Source organism: Lonchura striata, chromosome Z (genome assembly GCF_046129695.1).
Source record: "Lonchura striata isolate bLonStr1 chromosome Z, bLonStr1.mat, whole genome shotgun sequence".
Lineage (NCBI taxonomy): Eukaryota > Metazoa > Chordata > Aves > Passeriformes > Estrildidae > Lonchura > Lonchura striata.
In genome coordinates this window covers 45,282,244-45,306,084 of record NC_134642.1, presented here as the reverse complement: position 1 = coordinate 45,306,084, position 23,841 = coordinate 45,282,244, and the positions used below count along the sequence as shown (strand labels likewise).

The 23,841-nt window shown below is 35.4% G+C and overlaps 1 protein-coding gene and 1 long non-coding RNA gene across 4 annotated transcripts in view; both read left to right on the top strand.

The window, feature by feature from the left end:
* Positions 1–23,841, top strand: part of RIT2 (Ras like without CAAX 2) — a 213,165-nt gene that overhangs the window by 33,809 nt on the left and 155,515 nt on the right. The gene's annotated exons all lie outside the window — the stretch shown is intronic.
* On the top strand, positions 13,569–14,542 carry LOC144248198 (uncharacterized). The gene is made up of 2 exons (XR_013341591.1): positions 13,569–13,646; positions 14,148–14,542. It is a non-coding gene; the product is annotated as an uncharacterized LOC144248198 (long non-coding RNA).

Sequence of the window (23,841 nt, the reverse complement as noted above, 5' to 3'; positions counted from 1 at the left end):
CCCTGGATTTATGATGTATGATACAAAATGGTTTGCATTAAAAATATGTTATTTCCTCATACTTTCCATGAAAAATCTAGCTTATTTCTTTAAGTTCATTAAATTCTCTTTATGTTATCCTATTTTGTAATAGTAGGCTTCCTGAAGTAAGTTTGGTTTTAAAACTCTAGTTAAGACTGGTCATCTAACAGTCTTAGAGTCATCTAATTCCTTTCCTGGACAGCAAATATTTTTAATAAAGAGAGTTTATATAAAGAATATACATATTTGAGCAATCATGAAATCAGCAGGCAGTGAAAAATGTGTATTTCACTATACTCTTCATGAAGCCCACTGTAAAGCTATTCCTGGTATCTGGATGAACAAAATCCCATGTGTGTTCTGCATGAGACATGATTCACCTACCTCACAACATTTAAAGATTCCTGTATGTTCCTTGAATTTTCAGAAATCACTGGTCCAGCCATTCTATTTAAATGATTAAGTGTTGGATGGCATTGAACAGGTAAATCATAACATTGCAGAGATCTGTCTGCTCTGGAGTGTATTTCCTACTAATATTAAGTCACCTCTTCAAGTTTACTACCTCATCACGTGGCCAGTAAACTGATAATATGTCTGTATTCTTCTTTACCTGGGAGTTTGTACATCATGGTATCCAGCATTTTTGAAGTGGTTTTACCATGAAAATTATTATAAACATGTGAACTATTAGTCTTATAAATATCCACATTATGCTTACTTTAAAAATTAAAGCAAAATAACATGCAGAGGTATAATTTTTAATTCATTAAGTTCTTTATTTCAAAATATGTAAGAGCATGAATAAACTGAAGTAGGAAAAGCAGTCACTCTCAGGATCATGCACCTATCTTCTATAAATGCTTCAAGAGGTTCCGTGTTATCAGATCTCATGATGACAAGTATTCTTTCTGAAATAATTTCTTGTTATTTAATTCATATGTCATGCTGAGTAAAATGGCATCATTTAGTAATGGGAGCTAAGAAAAGATTTATCTACAAAATTAGTGCATGTTGCCTTAAAATGCTGAAGCAATGAAAAAAGAGAAAAAACATTAAAGAGAAAAAACATTTTAAATACCAAATTCATCCTAAAAGGCTGAAATATATCTTCATTGTACACACCTTCAAATATTCTCCAATTCAGTATTTAATACTTGAAATTTATGACCTTAAAATAAAGTCTTTTATAATCTTTTCTCAATGATTCAAAACAGTCTTGTAAATTTTCTTGTGGGATGAATTGTCCACAACTCAGAGCAGATACTCCAGACACATTCAACTATAACTGTATACTTGAATCCTACTGAAAAAAAAAATCTTAAATATATGCTTTACTTTAACAAATAAATTACTTATTTATAACATCTGTACCAGAGATTCTTAGTAGGATTACATCTTGACAGCATACAGAATTGACCCAAAATTCAATCAGTTTTTACCACAGGTTTACGCCAAAGTTGCTTAGGTCCAGTGACTAGAGGACAAAACATTTAATTATTTCAAAAAGAATGAGAGAGAAAAATACCTAAACTATGTTTTTCCCAAAGTTTCAGTTTTGTATTGACAGCTTTTAACTAATTTTTTCCATTAAGGTTCTCCTCAGTTTTAACAGTTTTTGTCCTTTTCATCTTAAACACATCCATTAGTGCTGGCAACAGCTGTACCTCTATTTTCAAGAAAACAATTTGATAGAGTTTAAATTCTGTCTCATTTCACTTCTATTTCACTCATTTCACTTCTGTTATCTCTAAAGCCTCATCACAGTGTAGGACATATAATTATTTTAAATTAATATTGGTAGTACATAATACATATATAAACACTTCCTTTGTTGGTTTCTTTGGGGTTATGGGAGGTTTTTTTTGTTCTTTTCTCTTTTTCCAATTTCCTCAGACAATAAAACGCCTCTCTAAAGATAAATATTTATAGCAAATTGTATCTAGGACAAGTCTTCCTAAATAGCCTAAATAATAGAGAAGGTATAACAAGAGAATGGAGGACAAAAAAGAAAAAAAGGAGAATTTAAGGCTAAGCGTGATAAACAGTGGCAATATTCCAGCAGCTGTTTATCTATTGCACTTAGGTAATTTCTTCAGCTGACATTATGGGAATATTTAAAATGTTAAGAATTGAAAGAAACAGGATATATGGCTTTTTGCACAGGATTTTACCTATGTGAAATTCACCTAACTTAAACATATAAAACACAGCTGTTTATAGCTAGTGCAATCTAAAGACCTTTACACCCACTGGAGAGAGTAGAAATTCCAAGACATGATTTAGCAATTGTGGAATAATGTAACTATGGCATCTTTTATTTTGTGACAGATACAATTATTGTCGTCAATTATTTTTAATATATTTTCATATATGTCACTGCAACAGTAGTCTCCTCCAAGTTTAAGAAAATCTCCTCTGCCCATCTATCTTGTACTATAAACTCAGCAGAGATTTACAGAATGCTTCCTGGTTGTTGGTGAATAAACTAAAAGTTTGGAGCACCTCTGTTGTGGAGAGAGGCTGAGAGCCGGGATTCTTCAGCTTCAAGAGTTGTACACTCTGGGAAGACCTTTTTGAGACCTTTCTTTTAGGACATTTATAAGAAAAGACAGAGAGAGAATTTTGACTGAGACTGTTAAAGGATGAGGACTAACAGTTTGTATCAGAAAGAGTTAATTCAGAGCAGTACTTTCAAATAATTCTTTTATTATAAGTATGCTGGTACACTTGCACAGGATGCCCAGAGAAGCTCTGGCTGTGCCATCCCTGGAGGTATCCGAGGCCAGGTTAAACAGGGCTTGGAGCAACCTGGGACAGAGGAAGGCAGTGGCAGGATGTGGAACTCGTTGAGCTTTAAGGTCCCTTCCAGTCAAAACCATTATACGATGCTTTGATTCTATGAAACTTAATGATGCACAAGCTGTAAAATCACAACTGCCACTGTTTATAGTGATTGCTGCCATGAAACATCACTCAAAGAAATATCATATTGACTTAGAGATTTTTATTATTAACTAGTAACAGGCCACCCTGGCAAATGCTGTAATTTCAGATTTAAAAAAATTCCTTTATTCTTTGGATGCTGACATGTACAGCTATATTGGTGTCACCATTAAAACAACACAGAATTACAGACAACTTACCTGCACTGTGCCTGGGGTTGAAATAAAAGTGGTACGTCACTATTCAAAGCCTGTAAAGTACTAAAAATATGCCTACTTTAAATATGAAGTGTAGTTGTCTCGAAACCTTTTTAATTAGTTCCACAAAAGACTCATGAAGTAAGACTTCAGAGAACCTCTTGTATGAATATGAAAAAATGGCAGTCTGGACTATGTAGAGGATATTTCATGTCAGCAGATGGTATTTGAATATCAGATTTACATCTTTGTGTATTAGGTGAAATTTCAGGGTTAATTAATATATTTTTCCCAAAAGTCTGTAAATATTCCAAATACAAGAATCTTTAATTTGATCTAATTCACTATATTCTCAGATTATATATTATGCTATACAGTAATCAACATATTTCCAATATAAAAATAGCCAGAAGCTCAAATGTTAATTTTACAATTTCCCAGTTAATCAGGAAAGAAAAATAGCACTTTTCTACTAGATTTAACTTGAAATGTAATTTCATAAACTTTGACTTTTTCCTAATATTTTTCCTGAATCCCTTTTATCAGGAAATATAATAAGTAAATTAAACTGATTGAATGTGATATACATGCTGCCTTCTTAACAAAAAAAGATTGTGTCACACAAATTGTAATGGACTTCTGGCTGCATTCATTGTACAATTTGTATGTTCTAGAGAATCATAAAGGAAGATGTGTTTATTTACCTGTGGTGCCTCAATAAATGTACTTTAATATTAATTTTAAGCATACAGTATAGATTTTTGTAGCAGTAGTCTCACTAAACAAAGACAAGTTTGTTTTTTAAGTTGTGCATTAATAGATTTTCATTGTGTCCATTTGATCCAACCTGAATATCACATGTTAAATGATCTTGACAGATAGAGGCTCAAATGGGGCATTATGGAATAAATGTGCAGAAATAAATGGTCTGCAGCTTGGACTATAAATGTACATGTGTGTGTGTTTATATTTACATGTTCATGTGTGTCTCTACGAACAACTTTGTGCATGACTGTGTATATAAGCAACATTTCTCACCCTATGTTTAATATTTCTGTATGAAATGCAAAATTGGGCAGGTAAAACCATGATTTATTGTTGGATGATGCCACTTGCTGCTTATTCAGTATTCATCATTGCACACAGTGTAAATTCAACCACAAGATTTATGCTAAGCAAAAACTTCAGATAATTAATGGAATGCTAAGCTTTGTCTATGTTTCTCAAATGTTAAAAAATACATAGATAAAAAATAAACAACATTCCTTCTCTGAGTTACTTCTATGCAATGTTCATCTCATACACTTATTTTAGCAATAGTTATTTTTAAAGCAGTTAAAATAAGTGGAGTATTTTTCATTTGATTCTGGGTGAAACTCAAGCTGTTGTCACCCAAAGTTCCACAACAACTTTTAGGAAGCATGGATTTGTGGTAAGGGGTAAGAAATAAGAGTTGTCTCCCACTTATAGTCATCCTCTTTTGTCTAGCTGGGTGTTTTATGTGCCTGAGCATTATACTGGTAAAACTGGGGGAAAAAGCTCTTCGGAAGAACTGTGAGATAACATTAATTTCTATGTAAGCAGTGGAAATTCAGCTCCTTACTGGTGTCTAGGATGCAGTTCCTTTGTGACTTCTTCAAGGCATGAAACTAATCACAAGAGACCGTTGTTGAAATGCAAGGGAAATGTGATGACATCATTAAATAAAATGAACTACAAAATTCTGAATTAAATTTTATCCAGAGAAGAAGCTTGAATAGACATTTAAGCAATTAGTTTGGGTAAAGGTGAGGATCAGTGCAGGATTAATTGTTTAAGGTTTTTATAACCCCTAAGTTAGTGCACCCTCATCACAAGTCTATTATAATGAGAGACATGAAATTTACTGTAAATTGTTTCTTCCCAGAAATGGCCCAGCCATTGGTGCTGGGCCAGATGGTGATTCTCCATTTTTGGCAGTGCTCTGAGGTTCAGGGTGTTGCTGTATTGTTTGCTGTGCTCAGATGGCTCATGACACTAAATTCTAAAAATTGTGTGTAAGCTGCTGCACCTGTTCTGAAGGCAAAGTCACCTGCTGCAGGTTCTTCTGATTCAAAACCTAGCAGTTGCAGGCAGCTGTGACATTTGGGGTGTTCCTTGAGCACAAACATCTGCCTTATCAAACATCTGCACCCAAGATACTGAAATGAGTGTTCTCTTTAGGACTGTGGGTATGACCCAAGGACCACTTTAAACTGGCTTCAGTGAACATCAGATGGAGACCAGAAGACAAAAGACAAATTTGAAAGTCATTCAGCTCTAGGACTGAACACAGATGTTGATATGTATATTCTAGTCTAGGCAAAGACTAGATTTGCAGGGTCTCTCCCTAGTATAAGAATGAATAGAAATTCATGAAAATAAATATTAAAAAAAAAAACCAAAAAACCCCAAAACAAAACAGAAAAAACAGTCATAAAGAACTCATAAAGATGAACCAACTCACCCATTGAAACATTTGCATTTGTAGATAATAGATTCATAATATTACACTACATCATGACGTCTTGGAACTTTTGACTGCTTTATGCAAACAGACCTCAAAAATTGTCTGAGATTTCCCCCTAACTAAGCCAAATGTCTGCTTCAAACTGCTATCTTGTACATATTTGGGCTGTACTGCATACATGGTTTGTTTAATTTTGTTGTTATTTATAGCTGGGAAATTAAACTCAAGCTGCAATTTAAAAGAACAGGTAGTCTGGCAGCAGAGATACACCCACCTAAAATAAATAAATCCCCTGCTGTAGCTTGTAATATCATTACTTCAGCATTTCAGTGGCCTACAAGTCTTTATTAAAGAGTTTGGTCAGATCCTTCCAGTTCCCCAAAACTCAGGACTTTTATCATCAAAGCCAAGGAGTGCAGAATCAGAACCTCCCTTTCAGAGAAATAACTTCAAAATTCCTAATGGTTATTGCTGACCTTGCTGTTTATTAAGGAAATGTGCCTTTACTTGCTGCCCCTAAATGATTTTTTATCTGACTAATAGCAGCTTCACCTTTTTTAGGAAAAGAAAATTACTGTGGTGATAACAGGGAAGTGTGTAGGTCTATTAGGAAGGAAAATCCTGGACGTAAAGGTGACAGCTTTACGGCACCAGTCCCTGTGTTATTTACAGTAACTCATTTTGTATCTAGTGTTTCATATTGGCGAAGTCAAGGGCTGGAGCTGTTTGTTATTTATGCCAACCCCGTCAGGGGAATGGGGGTATCCAAGGGGGCAGAAAATAGGTCTGTTGATTAGAGTAGTAAATTAGGGGAAGGCAGAAAGACAAAGAAGAATTACTGGATTCCACAGACATGCATAAACATTTCATGTGGTTTGCTTCTTGTTACTTGTCTTCCCTGTAAACTGTGAGCCAGATGTCTTTAAGGTAATAATAAAGCTTCCCTTGTCATCCCACTCCCTGGGTTATTTATCTCTCTGGTTTTGTCAGACCTTCTGTATGTTTGACCTTTGCTATGGTTAAAAAACAAGGAGTTGTTTAGTTCAGAGTGTTAAAACTGCCAGGGAGGCAAAACTATCCTCAGTACAGCTGCATAAGCACTTGTTTTTGACCTAGGTGAAAAGGAAACACATATGTGGGAGGTAAATTTATCTTTTTATTCTACCACACTGGATTTAGCTCTTCAAAAAATACCCTGAGAGATCACTGGTCTCCATGTACCACTTCAGAGACCATCACAAAGCAGTCTTCCTGAGCAGTAAGTTCTCAGGGGATTTTACAAAGTTCTGTTTTCTTTCATGATATATTTTGTCTATATTGTTTCAGCAAATAAAAGTTAAAAAAATGAAAGTTTCAAGTCAGTCAACATATTAACCAATTACCAAGATGACATGCAAGTCTTGTAGCATATTTAGTTTCTTCAGAAGTTTTATTTCTCAAAATATTTATTTACTAATTTCATATATAAATATTTTAAAAGTCACAAATGTATTGCACAGATTTCACTATTTATTCTTTAAATACATTGTTTTAATAACATCTGTCTAAATATCTAAATATCTGAATTTCTCTGGAATAGTTTTTGGTTTGATTTGATTTTCAGTCTTGCACCTTTCTACTAACTCAAAATTATTCTAAAAGAATTCACTGAGGTTTGCTAAATTTTGCAAATTAGCAGATTATACCCAATTCTGAAAATTCACATGAGCATAATTTTGTCTTTAAACATACAAATAGCTTCATTGCCTTTAAAGTAAAGTAAATGCTCCAGTTTCGACTTCAAAAGCATATATGATTAGAGGTAGCAACGAACATGCTTTATGAAATTACACATTTTGATGTACTGATGGTAACTATAATTTTGTTTAATTCACTTCTATTATTTGCTCTTTTTGCTTTATTTCTGCTTTCTTGACTTTTTGTGTCTGCTTTATGGATATCTTTGACAATTTTAAAAGCATTTAAAGACCTCACATGAAGTTATTTTTCAAAAGTTATATCAGAGTAAGGAGAAAAATTTTCCAAATGATTTTGAAGAGATAAATTTATCACACAGAAAATAAGGCAAATTTACATGAACAACCACTTGTGCTATGAAACTCTCCTTAGCTCCTACAGGGTGAGGCATCTAACAAGTTGCATCACTCTGATGAGAAACTGGAATGTGAAACCATTTTGTAGGTATCTTCTTTTTTCCTCCCAGAAAATACTCATTAGTCTCTTTCTTTCTCCCACTTCCTCTCTCTCTCTCACTCCCTCTCTCTCTCTGTATTTATCTATCTCTCTATATATATGTTTGTGTCAATTCTCTCATTGTTAGAAAATTTCTGAAGAAAAATAAAATCTACTGAATGAAATTACATAGCTGAGAATAAAGATCTCCCCAATACCACTGACAGCTCTTGCTCTGGTTTGGTAATTAAGTTAAATCAGTCAATCAGTCAATTTGCAACTGGTGGCAATAAATTGAACATGGCTCATATATTCTATGTTTGCTTGAGTTTCACCTAAGCACAGATTTGAAGATCCTGTATAATTGCAGCTCTTTTTTTATGTCTTGGCTAAAGGAGTTAGATGAGCTCTAGATCTGAAAGTTTATAAAAATTTCTTTCTTTGCAAGAAAAGATATTTTTCAATTTAAGAAATAATCAGGACTTGATTTTTTTCCTAAAAAATATTCAAACAGAAAGTTGTGTTTAATATTGCTTCTTTCTTTCTCCCTTTATAAAAAGATCTTTATTTTGACACATGAAATCATACATGCATCAAAGGAAAGTTATAGGTAATAATTGTATTAATTTGTAAAATGTAAAGACAAATAATCAGAGTTATATGTAGAAAAAAGAGACATTTCAGCCTAAATTGAAAGGTTTGACACTAACTCAGAGTCACAATTTCACTCATTATGGTTTATTTTGAAGATATTTAAATGCACCTGCTGAAGGACATGGTGGAAAGAGCATTGCACAAGTGAAAACTCACATGAAATGCCACCTAATATCAATGGAGAAGCTCACAGTAATTTCTGAGTATCTTGGTTTATATCCTTCAAAACTTTTATGCAACTTTTATCTCTCAAAGAAAGAGGTTCCAAGCCTATCATGCATGCCATGTAAAACTGAAGCAAAACCTCTAGTGAAAGACATACTGCAGAAGAAAAAATATATTTTCACTAGAAAATGGACCAAGATTATTCATTCTATTCTACAGTGAGTGCTGCAGAATATATATTCTCTGAATCAGAAAAGAGAAATGCAAAAAATAGATTGTTCAATGGATTTGATTTGGCACTAAAATTGTGTTCAGGTTATAGAATGTAGTGACCTCATAGTTAGGTATTAAAAACCAGGCTTAATATCCAGATATTTTTGCTTACTTCCTTTTGATTGAATGACTTTATTTTCCACTTATAAATACTTGCCATTCAGCCAAAGACTTTGCTGACTAAAACAGTGATGATGGATGAATCATTCTGTCACATCTATATCACTGTAACTTTGAAAAAGACCTGATTCTCCCCTTTTCTGGTAACTGAGCTGAGTCATTTCTGAATCAGCATAGCACAATGTCCTCATACTGTTAGCATGCAGAGTACTTCAATATCATCTTACTCATTGGGCCCCTAAAAGTCCTCCTAAGTACCTTTATATATATATATATATATATATATATATATGTATGTATGTATTTTTATATTTAAGGAAACTTTTCCAGTTGTTGCAACCTAAAGATATGTGGTGTTTTTGTGTTTAAGATAGTCATAAGTTTGTCAGGGTGTTTAAAAAGTTCCTCTGTGGTTTTCAGCTGCCAAATCATGATTTTTAGGGAGAGGAGTTATGATGCCTCTGCACCACCAAGACAAAATTTTAGTGTTATAATTACTATAAATACTCAGAAAACATAAACCCTAGTCTTACGATGGGGCAGATGAAATAAATTTCCTGACCCTGGGGGAAAATTATTTTTGTTAAGGAGATTTGGTTGCCGAACAAGTTTCCACAGTAATTAGGAAAATCCAGAAATGGCTACATATATCCTTCTTTTATGGCCTTTTATGAACAAAAAGTTAATTTTGATTCTAAGGATTGATTTCAAAGTTCAAAAATGTTTTTTATTCATCCATCTCACCCCAATATATTGTGTTTAAAATTAAATTTCAGAAATCCTGAATAGAATTTTCCTTCTAATGTAAATATCATGACTTGTATAGGTACATTGTATTTGTTTGGGAAGAGTGGGAAGATTTGGGATATTGTTTCAGTTTGGCTTGCTCAGTCAGTTTTGTGTTTGTGTTTTTTTACCTGCTGCAGGTTTTTCATGGAAAGGTCTTAGGGTCACCAAATAGGGCTTCTGCCAGCCATCAAGTGAAGGTGATATATATTGCACCATAAACCCCTGAGACACCTTGTTCATGCCAGAATAAATGACACCAAGAGCAGAGAGTGCTTTACAAATCACACAAAATTGAGTTTATCCCAGAAGAATGAAAGTCTAAAACTCAGCCTTTTCTGATGCCTAAGCGTTCCTGGGTCATGAGTCAACTCCTTCCAGCTGTAGAGAAAAAAATAAAAAACAGCTTCTCAAGTCTTTCCATGTTGCTTATATTGAGAGTTTTAACATTTCTTATTCACACTGAGGATACAAGACTGAATAGGATAATGTAGGTTTTCTCTGTGAAATTACAATCAACCCTCAAATTTTTGTGTGTGCTTTGCAGCTTTCTGACCTTTTCAGTGGCACACTAATGCTGTAATAAATCTCTTCTTTTAGTGCCTGAAGTGCTACCTTTCGCCCTCAAACATGTCTGGCAACTGTGCCTGCTGTCAATATATCACCATGTAATGTAGCTTGTACATGTGTCAAGCCATGTGAATGTGCTTTTGGCAGATGTCAACTTCCAGCCAAGTTTGTACTCAGAGAGGAGGAAGAAAATGAGAGGCCTCATTTAACCTTTTCATCATTGTTCTTTGTAGTCTTTTGATCTCTATCACTAACTTGAATGTCTCATGCAAAATGGTTGATCTCATGCCTCCTGCCTCCATTCCTCCACATAATTTCATGTTGGAGGGATTGGTTAAGTTTGTTCTGAAAAATTTCATGGTTTTGCTAAGTTGATTTTAGGTGAACAGTTAAGAAATGCATTCACAGCCAAATTTTACATAGCAGTCCCATAAATCTCAGAGCTTCCTGTCCATGTTAGTGTTGCCTCGGTTTTCTTGCAGGTTTGGAAATTGAAGCAGAAAAGATGCTGGTGATAATCAAAGGATAGAGAGCTGGTAACAGTGTCAAAATCTTAAAATACCTCTTCCCAAATTCACACAATCACATAAAACTTCCTCAGGAGTTTTTCAGTGATTGCTATGTAAAATGAAAGTAACAGAAAGCATAAGGGTCAGTATTGTCCTCTGAGATAGCTCATTATTTCCCATTGGTTTGTCTCCAAATTACCTGCAGTTTTCTGGATCTAGAAAGTCACTTCCTGATTAACTTCAGCCTCTGAAATATTTAGATGTTAAGATATTATATTTCTTTCTATGTCCTTAAAATATTAAAGCTACTGTTTAGAACTGTAGGATGTCTATTACAGCAAGTCTAAAACTCCAGGACCAGCTTGGATGTGATTTTGCGATACCTGATCTAGTGAGAAGTGACCCTGCCCATGGCAGGGTGTTGGTCTTTGAAATCCTTTTAAGCCAAATTTTTTCTCTGACTCTATGAATATTGTTACCTTCGTAGTTATTTTCCCTGCATAATCATATTCTAAATTACAACACAGAAGTTCTCCTCCATTCAGAACATCTAATTTTCCTCATTTCTAGGCTTTCTCAATGGTTTGATTTGTTTTTTGGGAAGCAGTTCATAATTACCAGGCTTTTCAATTTGGACGTGTTCAGGTGTGGATGCAGGGGGAATAAATTGAGGAGCCTCACCTTTCCCTGATCTTACACAAACATTTTCAGTACAGTAGCAAGGGCATTAAAAACTCATGTTGGCGCAAGAGTTAATGTGGCAGGTTTGACTTTGTTGTGAAGTGCTGCCTAATTAGCTGAGAGAGAAAACATCTGAGATATGGCAAGTAAAATATCTTGAGTACAAAGTCACTTCAGCAGTGAGGAATACTTTTCCACTCATATAGTGTGCATGATGTGGTTTTTAGCTCCACTGAGATAAATAACACCACTAAGAGAAAAGTAAATTGAAATATATGAGTAGGAAATAAATTATAGAGGATAACATTCTGGGAATAATCAAATGTTTTTGAGAAATTGAAATATTTGTTGGGATTTTAACAATACTCTGGAGTCAGTTTTCTGACTTAAGATGCATCTTCAGAAATGCTTCCTTCTTTGTTTGTCTACTTCCTTTAAATATAATTTGACCACTATGGTTATTAACAGAAAAAAATGTGTCACATATTGAAGAATGAGAGAATTTCTGATAAAAATACAATATTTGAGATTTTGTTTACATTTTCATTGAGAAAGAAAGCCAGCATATTAAGTTACCTTAATAAACAGAAATGAAAATATAATTATGAAAGTGATAAAAAATTATCTATAAATCATATTAATTTATAGTGGAAGGGTAAATATATGTAATTTATTATAAAATATATAATGGTAGTGTTAATAAATCCATTTCATACTTTCTAAAATGTTGATGCCATTGATCCAAAACAGTAAATTTTCCTTTATTTAGTACAGTTTTCTATCTTGAATTTCATCTAAACCAAGTTTCTCACAGTAAAGTATTTTAATTTTAATGGTAGTTATATCAGCAACAGAAAACAAGATCATAACTTTAATCATCAACAACACTCATTACTCTCTACAACTGCCTTGAGTGGAGGTTGGAACCAGGTGAAGGTCAATATCTTCTCCCAGATAACAAGAAGAAATGGACTGATATTGTGCCAGAGAAGGGTTAGGTGGAGTATTAGGGAAAAAAATTCTTTACTAAAAGATTTGTAAAGCATTTGCACAGGCTACCCAAGGCAGCATTGGAGTCCTCATCTCTGAGGGACTTAAAAGCCATGAGGATGTGACACTTGGTGCCTGGGTAGTACTGGGTGAGTCGCTGGGCTTGGAGGTCCTTTCCAGCCTAAAGAATTTCCTGGTTCTATAAACTTTCAACAAGAAACCTGAGTGTTTGAGAGAGGCACAAAAGGTTATAGTTCAGATCAACATGGGTAGATAAGCACCTAAAGCTTGTTCAGTCAAAGGGAATTAGCTGCCAACAGTATCTGTGAATCTGGATGTTATCCTCAATTTACTATAAATGATACATTGAGAAAAGCTGGCACTGGAAAGAAAAGAATGAATAAAAACCTAATCTCTGCTTTAACCCTGAGTAAGATTTCTGTGAGGACTTAAATGGAAGAGTTGTGTCTTCCTCTTTGATGTGTCATCAATTTTCCAGACCACAGGTTTGATGATCAGAAAAGTTGATACCACATTACAGAACAGCAGCTACTCTCTCCCACTCACAAGAAAATACAGCTGCTGTCACTGCCAATTCCTCACTGCTTGATGTATGGGGTATAATTTCATGTGGAAGGTAGCACAGGAACTAACCACTAGTTTATGTTAGGAAACCTGCAAACAACTTCAATTTGCCACTACCTGAAACAGCAGCAAACCAAGCCTGAGCATCTCAAGTTATCATTACAGGGAAATGTCAACAGTTAAAAAAAGAATGGGAGAGAAATAAATATGGTTGCTGAGAGGGTGGTGTTTTTTTTTTTTTCCCATTTAATAAAATGACTTTATCTTTCTGTCGTGGTTTGACACGGAAAGATAATTTTTTCCGGAAGGAAGAGGTCAATTTAGATATTGACCAATTGAAAGTAGACACGCCTCTGAGAACACAGAGGGGTTGAAAGCAGAATTCCCAGGGGAACTCGCTCTCTTTGGCTCCGGTCAGCGTGCAGTGCAGACCTTCCCCCGCCCAGCCACGAGTTGGGTGGGGGAGGGGAAGCCCATGGCCTGAGAAAGGTAGGCCGAAAGCCCGAAGGGTGGTGAAAGGACTGGAACTGAGCTGGCCCCTGCAGATGGAAGGGTGGAAGAAATCTGGGATGTCTCCATTTCCTCCCCCAGAGTTCCTCTCCCGAGAGGGAGAGAGAAAGCCGCAAGGAAGGAGGAGCGGGGGGAGCTGCTGCAAGGTGCCCAGTGCGTGGGAGTTGCTGGATGTCCGGGCATCGAGTTCGGACTTTTAACCCTTTCCTCGAGAAATGAAAGCTTTGTGAATTTTCTTTTCCCCTCCTCAGTTTGAAAGAGAGGAAGAGGGACACCTTGGACCCTGGGATGGGATGTTGGAAGGAGGAATTCTGGATGGGAGGGGGACAAGGAGTGGCTTTTGGCTGGACTTTTCCGTGTTAGCCACAAACCGAACCAAATCTTCTCCGTCAAGAGGGACTGTGTTTTGGGAGGATGCCAGTGAGTCAAGAGACCTGCTTCAGCTGAGAAAAAGACAAAAGTGGAGTGAACAGAGAAAAGGGCATCCTTGAAAGGAAAAATCCTAAAGGCAGTGACCATCCATGCATTGGTGGTGAGAGCACTGTGCATGGAAAGGAGAAGGGTCACCATGGCAAACTTTTTCTCCGGGCGGTGCCATGTGTGACATGGAAACACAGGATGTGGAGCTGTGTTTCTTGGGGGGTCTGTGGCACAGGAGAGACTCTGTTCCCTCGATGGACTGAGTATCGGTTGTTTGGAGGGTGGAAACCTGATTGGGGTCCAGATTGTGTCTCACTGTGGTTTGTTGGAGTTGGGTGGTGGGGGGGGAGGAATGTTTTGCAAGGTTTTCATTTGGATCTTTGTGTGTTTTTTTTTTTCCCTTCTTTAGTTTTCTCTTTTCTTTTGTAGTGGTAGTTTAATAAAGTTTTTTTCCCTGTTATCAAGCTTGGGCCTGCTTTGCTCTATTCTAGATTCCACTTCACAGCATTCCAGGTAGGGATCACATTTTCATGGGGGCACTGGCATTGAAAGTGTTTTTCTCAGTGAAGCTGAGGCTGAGTAGCAGCAAGCCAGAGCCCCACTGTATGAAGAACGACCCTATATTTCTCTTGTTTGCTGTATTCCCTTTTTAATAATGAGATTTCTCCATTTACTTTAATTGAAATGTGTCTATCTGCAATGGTTCAAGATCAGTTCTATTCTTCTCTGAAATAATATGTGAAAATTTAGTCTTTCTAGCTTTATTTAATGTACTCAGCTTTAAAAATCCCATTATCCTGGATCTTGCTTTAAAACCTATTTAAGTCATTATATTTTGGATTGCTCACTAATGGAAGGCTTAAGTTGCCATTGGGTTTGCTAACTGAAGAACAGTAGAAGACACATTAAGTTTTCTTTCTGATGGAAGAAACACAGCAGGAAAATGCACTAATGGTAGCATTTACCAGCAGTAATTTCTGTTTATTAAGGCATCTTGTCAAGTCACATAAGCTAAGCAGGGTAGGGAATGTTCGGTATTTTTGTGGTAGAATTTCTGGGAAGGGATGAGGGATACACTATGGAGGAAATGGTTTGTAAGTGGTAGCAATCTTCCTTATCATTCTCATTAATTTGTATCATATTATGATGATGTTTCTTATGTGGGCAATAAATGCGACTCTTACCTTCTTCCTTATTTCCTTAACCACTAAATGGAATTTTTAACACAAATTTTACAATGCAGGGTGTTTTGCCTTCCGACATGGAACTGAGTCTGGGTGTAGATATAAACGGTAGTTAGAGTCTTCAGTAAAGTCATTTTTCACTAGACTGTGCTGACTCAGAAGACATGGAACTTTTCTGCCACAAGAGCACTTTTCCTGAATGGCATTTTCCTACAAGTTTCTCATGTCTAGGATGAATTTTTTTTGCACATTTTCTCTGATCATCCTTCAGTCCATGCTGGAAAACTGTAGCTACTGCCTAGTATTTGTCATTTTTATAATAATGACACCTTAAAGGAAAATAATGAAAATTCTTTTCTTTACATCAAATGATTCTAGGAAAGACCAGGGTGAGAACTACTCTGGATTTTTTTTTTTTTTTTATGTATTCATTCAAGATCATCCAATATAAAATATGTTTTTCTACTGTTTTTTCCACTCACCTTCTTTCTAATTCTTTAGTTTTACTCTTAGGGAACATGTTGTCTCAGCATACAGGTTTCTACATTGAGTCCTTTGTTTAATTCTGATGCAAGAGGAGTAATTAAAAACTGACTATTTTCCAAAGAAAGCATCTGCCTTTCTCTGTTACCACTAGCTGCACCTTAATGTATTTTGGTTACAGTCTACTCTTATTTTATAGTGATAAGGGTTACAGTGGATAAGAAAGAGCTCCCTCTTTCTGCTCCAACTGCCCTAGTAACTTGATTTTCTGTTTAAAATTTGCATGGATTTTTGTGTATTTCATTTTCATTCTAATAATACAAATTAAATTTAAAAGACTTTTGATTTTAAGACTATTCCTTTCCAATGCCAGATATTCTTTTCAGTGGATTTCAGCTTCTATAGATGAAAAGAAACACCCACCAATTAAAAAAAAAAAAAAAAAGGTATAAAATTTCAATGCTGTAGCAGCATCCCAGCCTATGCAGGACATTATGTTACAAAAATATTCTGTATTTCCCTAATACACCAGAATGTGCTTAACATAGAAATAAAATTCCGCTTACCTTCATTTCAGAGCTAATGCTCAGTAAATAATACATTGTAATACCTAAAAAAATAATAATTGCAGCTCACAGATCTTGAGGCTTTCACTCCTGAAACAAGTGGTAAAGCTTATGGTCAATTCCTTAAAGGGTATGACAATGTAAAAAATGTGTGTATTGGGCCACAACAAAGGTGTCTTGAAACTGATCTACTGTCAGTGAGTCTAGTCTGTAGTGGTGTTTGGGAAGAACAGAGTAAAAGATATTAAAACTTCTGCTTAGAAATCCTCAAATGCTCTGGCATTATGAAGATCTTACCCCATTTTTGTGGGGTGAGATCTTTGAGTTTACTGCAACCAGTTTAAAAAAAAATCAAAGTTTTTGATTTTGCTATACACTTTACCATTTACTGTGTCATGGGGCAATCATACAAATATTCATAATCAATCTACAAAAATACCTTACTGCTAGAAAATTTTCCCTTGATCTCTAGGTACCTTCCCTTCAAATTTCATAAAGTACAATAAAAAATACCCTGCATTAGACTCTTTATTTTACACATCTTTTTGACCCAAATAAATGCTCCTCTGACCCCACCACTCCCTTTGTTTTGTTCAGGAGACTAAATCTATCAGTTACCTGTTCTAAAACATACTGTAATCTATATGCAGCATGTGTAGATAAAATAAATGCCAATAAAACCAAAGGAAATATCTTACACATTCCAATCACATAGTCCTTTGGAAAACTGTCACCTAGCTGATAGAGACAAGTGTTCTTAGGAAATTGTAGGAAAACAAACTCAGAAATGCAACATATTTTGTTCCAAACCATAAAGGATGTAGATGGGCTGGCTGTGACTTCATTAATTGCATATGAAACTCCCTCAGGTTCTTCCTCTAACCCTCCCATCCCAAGAAAATCATAAATCTAGGGCCATTTGAATGATGATGATGATGATGATGATGATGATGATGATGATGATGGTTATTATTATTATTATTATTATTATTATTATTATTATTATTATCTTTTATTAAACAATGTTTTCCATATGAAAGCTTCTTCCTGGAAAGTAAAAAGTTTTATAAAGTTTTTGAGATCTAAAGCATGTAATATTTTAGGAAACCAAAGCTTCATTTCTGGAACTATGGATATTAGTTGTGTATCTGATTATAGATGCTATTCTTATTAAAATGTCATACATTAAACTAACATTTTCCCTACCTGGAACTGATAATAGAGAGGAGAAATATCTAAAAAAATCTAACATTTCACTAATTCAATCCTTTCACTTTAAAAACTCTTTAAAATTAAAGAGATTTTTCCATTTTCCATGTTTGAATCTTGTTCCAGAAGATCCCTCATATGATGTCTAAAAATATTTTCTAGCCCATAGCCTAAATTAGTGCATAGCTCATATTTCTCATTTGTTTCATAGCAAAATTTTTGTTTAATTTTAATAATTTTGCTTTTCTCATGCTTTCTGACCTTGAGTCATTAAACTTGCAGAAACTGAACACAGATGAAATCTTTCTCAGATTGCATTTTTAAAATATTGAAATTTTTTTTTTCTCCTAATGTACTTCATAATTGTTGGTGTCTCTAACAGCTTGAAGTTACTGTGAGCATTAATGCAGTTCATAGAACTCATTAAATTATTGAAAATAAAAGCTGTATTCACCTCCTACTATTCACAGAATAACAGAATGAAAAAGTATTCTGAGTTGGAAGGAACCCACAAGGATCTCTGAGTCCAATTCCTGGTCCTGCACAGGACCATCCCCAACAGTCCCACCCTGTCCCTGAGAGCATTGTCCAAATGCTGCTGGAACTCTGTTGGGATTGGTGCTGTGCCCATTCCCTGGGGATGCTGTTCCAGTGCCAAAACACCCTCTGAGTGAAGAACCTTTCCTGATATCCAGCACAAACTCCCTGGCACAGCTTCAGGCTGTTTCCTGGGCTCCTGTCCCTGTCACAGCAGAGCAGAGATCAGAGCCTGCCCCTCCTGTTCCCTCACAGGGAGCTGGAGCTGCACTGGAGTCTCCCCTCAGCCTCCTCCTCTCCAGCTGGACAGACCCGGCGCCTCAGACCCCCTCACACGGCTTCCCCCAGGGCTCCTCACCATCCTTGGTGCCTCCTTTGGAGGCTCTCTGGAGTCTTCAGACCTTCCTCATACCGAGGCACCCAAACTGCTCACAGCATTCAGGGTGAGGCCGGCCCAGCCCAGAGCAGAGCGGGACAATCCCTCCCTTGCCCAGCCGCTGATGCTGGGCCTGATGTCCCCAGGACAGGGATGTCCCTCCTGGCTGCCAGGGCACTGCTGACTCAAGTTCCACTTGACACTGACCAGGACCCCCAGGTCCCTTTCCATGGCACAGCTTCCCAGGATCTCATCCCCCACTCTGTCTGCACACCCAGGGTTGCCACTGCCCAGGTGCAGAACCCAGCACTTGCCCTTGTTGAACCTCACATAGTTGGTGGCTGTTAGATAAGATTCAATGGACAGAGGAGTAACTGCAAATGATGATTTATCTGATGTGCCAATCTAAAAATTCATAGTTATAGGAATGTTTGTAATTTTTCCAAGTTAACAAAATAGGAGTAAACATTGAAGTCTTCAGGCATGAACTTTTCAATACATTTTAGAAGATGACTCCTAAGGTCTTATGGGTATGAAACCACCAGAAAGACCAGGATTGTTCAAAATCTTTAGTATTTCAGAAATAAAAGAATAGCAATATAATGCTTTCCTAGTTATTGAAATAGTCTAATTTTGATAAAATATAACGTGCATAAATTTATAAATATGCAAATGATTTATTAAATAATAAAATGCAGTATATCCAACTTGCCATGATCATGTTTTAGAAAGTTATTTAATGTTATGTATAGACAGAAGCAAGGTTGCATGTTAAATTTTTTAATAAAACATATTTATTTCTTCTTTTTCCATGACAATGTCTCTTCCTATGATGCACTCTTTGTTTTTAGACTGTAGTTTCTTTGCCACCTTCTCTATTCTAAAAATATCTATTTGCTTTCTTCTTTTTTCATGAACTTCATGAAGTAATCTCAAATCCACTCACTTAACCATATTATATTTTTTTAATGTCCATCTTCTATACTGTTCTCATTGAAACCTCAATATTTATAAAAAACACAAGTTAAGGATACACTAGAAAGATGGATCTGAATTAAAATTACGTGAATCAACCCTATGGAATCACCAGTCTCTGAGATAAAAATATTGTGATAATTTGTTAAAGTGCAGGATTTTGTGATGAGGGTAAAGATTCTATTTGAAACAGATTTATTATACCATCACACCATCACCCAGGAGAGCAGCAAAATGTGGAAGCTCTTGGGTGAATAAAATGAGACAGAAAGAATGAGATATTCACATCAGGGATACTCTTAGCATAACAAATATTGTATAAGCTTTTTCCAACCTTGAAAAATAGACATAGGACATCTTTCAAAGTTTTTGGTACAAATAAAATTTATAAGAAACTAGAAGAGTGGGATTCTATTCTATCTGTTTTCACAGTTGTACAAGTATCAAAATATTTTTCCTGTTGACTTGTGAACCTACTCACACATATATGCTTTTAAGATTAATACTTTCTTTAGATGAATTTTGTTATTGCTGTACTGGTTGAAAGGATACTTCAGAATAAATATGTGACCCCAGCCTTTTTCTAAGCATGGCATTTTCTACTCAGTGGATAATAAAATATTTTTAAGGTTTAGAATATTTTTTAATAGTTATAATTATATTGAAAATAGAAGACAGAACTAAATTTATCATTTCAAGAGAACATATATATTTCTATGTCAGCATAGGTATAATGTACAGCCTTTTAGATAGTTAATAAACATTGTATGAGAATGTTTGGGAAAAAAAAATCTGAAGGATTTGATCTGAAGGATCTGAAACCCTTTCTTGTTTTAAAAAGACAAGAAAACTTTAAAGTTGCATAGTTACTCATGCATGTCAGGCATACATTTGCTCAGCTGGGGCAACCTGCATTTTCTTAGCCACAGATGGATATAAAGTAGATTCTATTCATCTGAAACAATGATCCTTTTACTTATCATAGCTTCTGTGTGATGTACATGTCCCATTTAAATGAAATGATCTTCACAGCGTCATAAAATATTCATTAAAAATTTTCAGACAACTTGCAATTCAAAATGTTTCACAATATCTGCTATGGATTAAAAGGGTTTTGCTTGGTTTAATTTGTTTTTTTAACCATTTCTTAACTGATTTTTTTACATGTATGTGTATTTATTTAAGAATCAGTCTTACAAATTTATTCTATTTTCAAATTCTGCTTTAAAGCCACATTTCTTACTTTGTGTGTAGCATAAATCAGCCAAGTGTCCCTAATTTATAGACCTGTAAAAATTTAGTGTAGTATAATTTGGATTTCCAAAGGGAAAATTTCACACAATAATCAATGACAGTTTGAATTTGTTAGGTGTGAGTGTTAACTTATATGGGAAAAAAAGGTAATGGATGAGGAAAACCATGGAACCAAGGAGAATATTTTCAACACACAGCATGAAATACCAATACCATTTTTCTGTTAGTTTTCAAAATTAATTCACTTTGGAAAATTACTTTGGAGCTGATGTTAGTAGCAATGAAGAAGCCAGCATATTCCAGCTGAGGCAGGTGTCCTGCTGGGGAGCCCAGATAGGGTAGGTCTAATTCCCAAGTTTCCAGCTGAGCTTCATGGTTTCATGCCAGTGGTGATTGAAGGTCCTTTTCCTCTGGGAAGCACTTCACCAATCTTCAGCCATCATTCAGAACTAATTTCTGCACATCCTGCAGCCAAGTCTCTGGAATGCCTTGTAAAATTGTTAAGCATTAGATGTTTGGAGGTTTCTATGTCCTTCATCCTCCCGGTATAAGGAACTTATATTTTTGTAACTACAAATCAGTGACCAGCTATGCCTGCTCTAAAAATACTTTCTGAAGTTGGGTATAGCAGAAAATGTAGATTTTTATCTTAAAGAGCACACAGAAGAAGATGGATTGCAATTCCCACTACCTATATATACCAATTCCCTTATCTTGCATTGTAATTCAGTGATTAAAAATATCAGTGTACCTCAATTTTTTCTGTATCCTCCTCCTGGGAGAGAGTGTTACGTCCCTAGGTGAGAGGTGACAAAGACTAAAGAGGACAAAGAAGTTCCTTCCACTGGTGATTAGGAGGTGTGTGTGACAAAGGGTTGTCAGGGAAGAAACTGGGACAAAATGAATAAAGAAGGGAGATTTGATTAATCATTTTCCCAAGGAGATGAATGTAAGACCTTCTCATTTCATTACTTTGAGTGCTTCTCTTGACACCTCTCTCAAATTCTGTACCTCTCCAGATTCATTTCATATACAATCATGGAAACATAGAACCATTCAGATTGGAAAAGTTCTCTGAGATCCCCAAGTCCAGCCATTAACCCAAAACTGTAAAGACCTCTACTAAACCATGTCCTCACAGTCACATGCCTTTGGAACACTTCCATTTTTGCGTGCCACAACAAAAAATTTGATATTTAGTACAACATGATTCTTTCAGTCATGATTATTTCAGTCTTCCTGAATCCTGTGAATTTGATGAGGATATAAATGATCTATTGACTTGTGGCTGTCTCAGGTGAGAGGAAAAACATTTACCATGAATTCTGCCTGTCATATGAGAATTTTTTTTTCAATTATAACTACAGATTTTGTGATGCAGGCATAGCTCCAGAAGGAAACAGAATGAGATCAGATGCCGAATAGTTTGGGGTGATTTTTAAAGAAAAAAAAAAAATGCTTGGCAAGAAAAAGCAGCAAGTAGTGAAGCAAATTGAATTAATTTGTGGTACAGGGCCTCAGAAATCTGGAAATGTGTAGGCATAAACCATATGAACAGCATCTCTGCTAGCTGCCTCAACTCCTAAGAGCAAAGTAGGCAGATCACATCAGGCATGAATTTGCTCTTCATAAGCCACTAACAGCCTTCAGAATGGAGGTGGCTAAAAATCTGTCACGATTAAAAAAAAAACCAAACAGGTGTCTCTCCTGGAAATAAAAGTGTCACACATGTATAGTGCTTAAAAGTACTGCATCTGAAAACAGATAACACAGAAGACATAAGTGTGGCTGCACATAGATTTATTGTTATATAATATACATGGACTGAATGAGCTTTTTCTTACACAGTTACCCTCTCTGGGTATCTATGCATTTATAATGCTGCTTCTTAGCATTTATATTTGTCTACACTAAAGATGCAATAATTTATTAACATGCTAATAAATGTTTAATTCTTCTTCTCTTTATCTTTTTTAAAAAACTATCTCCCTATCCTCTGCTTCTTGAAAATATGAGAAGGAGAAGCATGAAACTAAAACAATGCTGTTTGAAAAGTCGATGTATTTATATACAGACTTTTACAGTGGCTCACATCTTATTCATAACTGCAGTCATGCATGTTGTTGAAACTAGCTGAGATGTTCAAGACATGACAAAATTTCATCTTGGATTTCATGTGTTATAACTGATATTTATGTTTCAAGTAGGCTACTTTTTTTAATAACTATCTATATAGTAGTGGTAGGTGAATTTTAATGCCAGAAAAAAAATGGAAAAAAAATGGTTTAAAAATCAAGCAGTATTTAAAAAATTCTCTTTGACCCTATCTTTTTCCCCCTTTTATTTAATTAGAATTCACATATTTAACTTTTGAAAGGCTTTTATTTACAACTGTCATTGTTTGGGAGATACATTTTTTTTCAAATTTTTTGAAATTCAAACTTATGAGGAAAAAACAACAAAGAAAATGTAACTTCCCAAGTTCTTCCAAATGCTGATGATGTTACTGTAGTCACTGAATACTCAAGTTTACCTTCATGGTTTTTCAAGGCCACTGAACTTCAGATGTCAAATTGGAAAGGATATGAAAGTTTATGTCTTTCTGCATAAATTGGAATTTTACTTCCAGCTTGCCACCTGTTTCAAATGCCAGAATGCAGTTTTCCTGAAGTCTCATGTAATTTTTATAAAATTTCTGAAAGCAGCTAATAGTCAGTCATAAAACAGTCTCTTCAAAAGAAAGGTTCTCTGGGTGGTTAAGAGAAGCCTTCATCTGTTGCATCAAATTTGATGAATTAGGTATCACTAAATACACCAGAAATCAAATTAGGCACTCCAGTTAGTGGCATTAGTTAGTTAGTTAGCACTGTGAAAACCCTTATGAATCAGTCTTATAAGTCATGTTTTATGTTTTTGCCATGGCAATTTTCATCTGTATGCTATATCAGATTAACAGTATTTACCAAGTGCTAAAAGTATGTAAGATCTTAACACAGGAGTGGTACAATGAAGTTTGGAAATTAAGACAATTAAAGATATTTAATTCATATTTTTCTTCATTTATCAGTTCTGAGTTATCAATGCAGAGCCAACGCATTGTTGCAGAAGTAGACATAGAAAAAAATTGGGCTCACAATCTGATCTGATATTTGCATAAGTGAGTTGTCCAT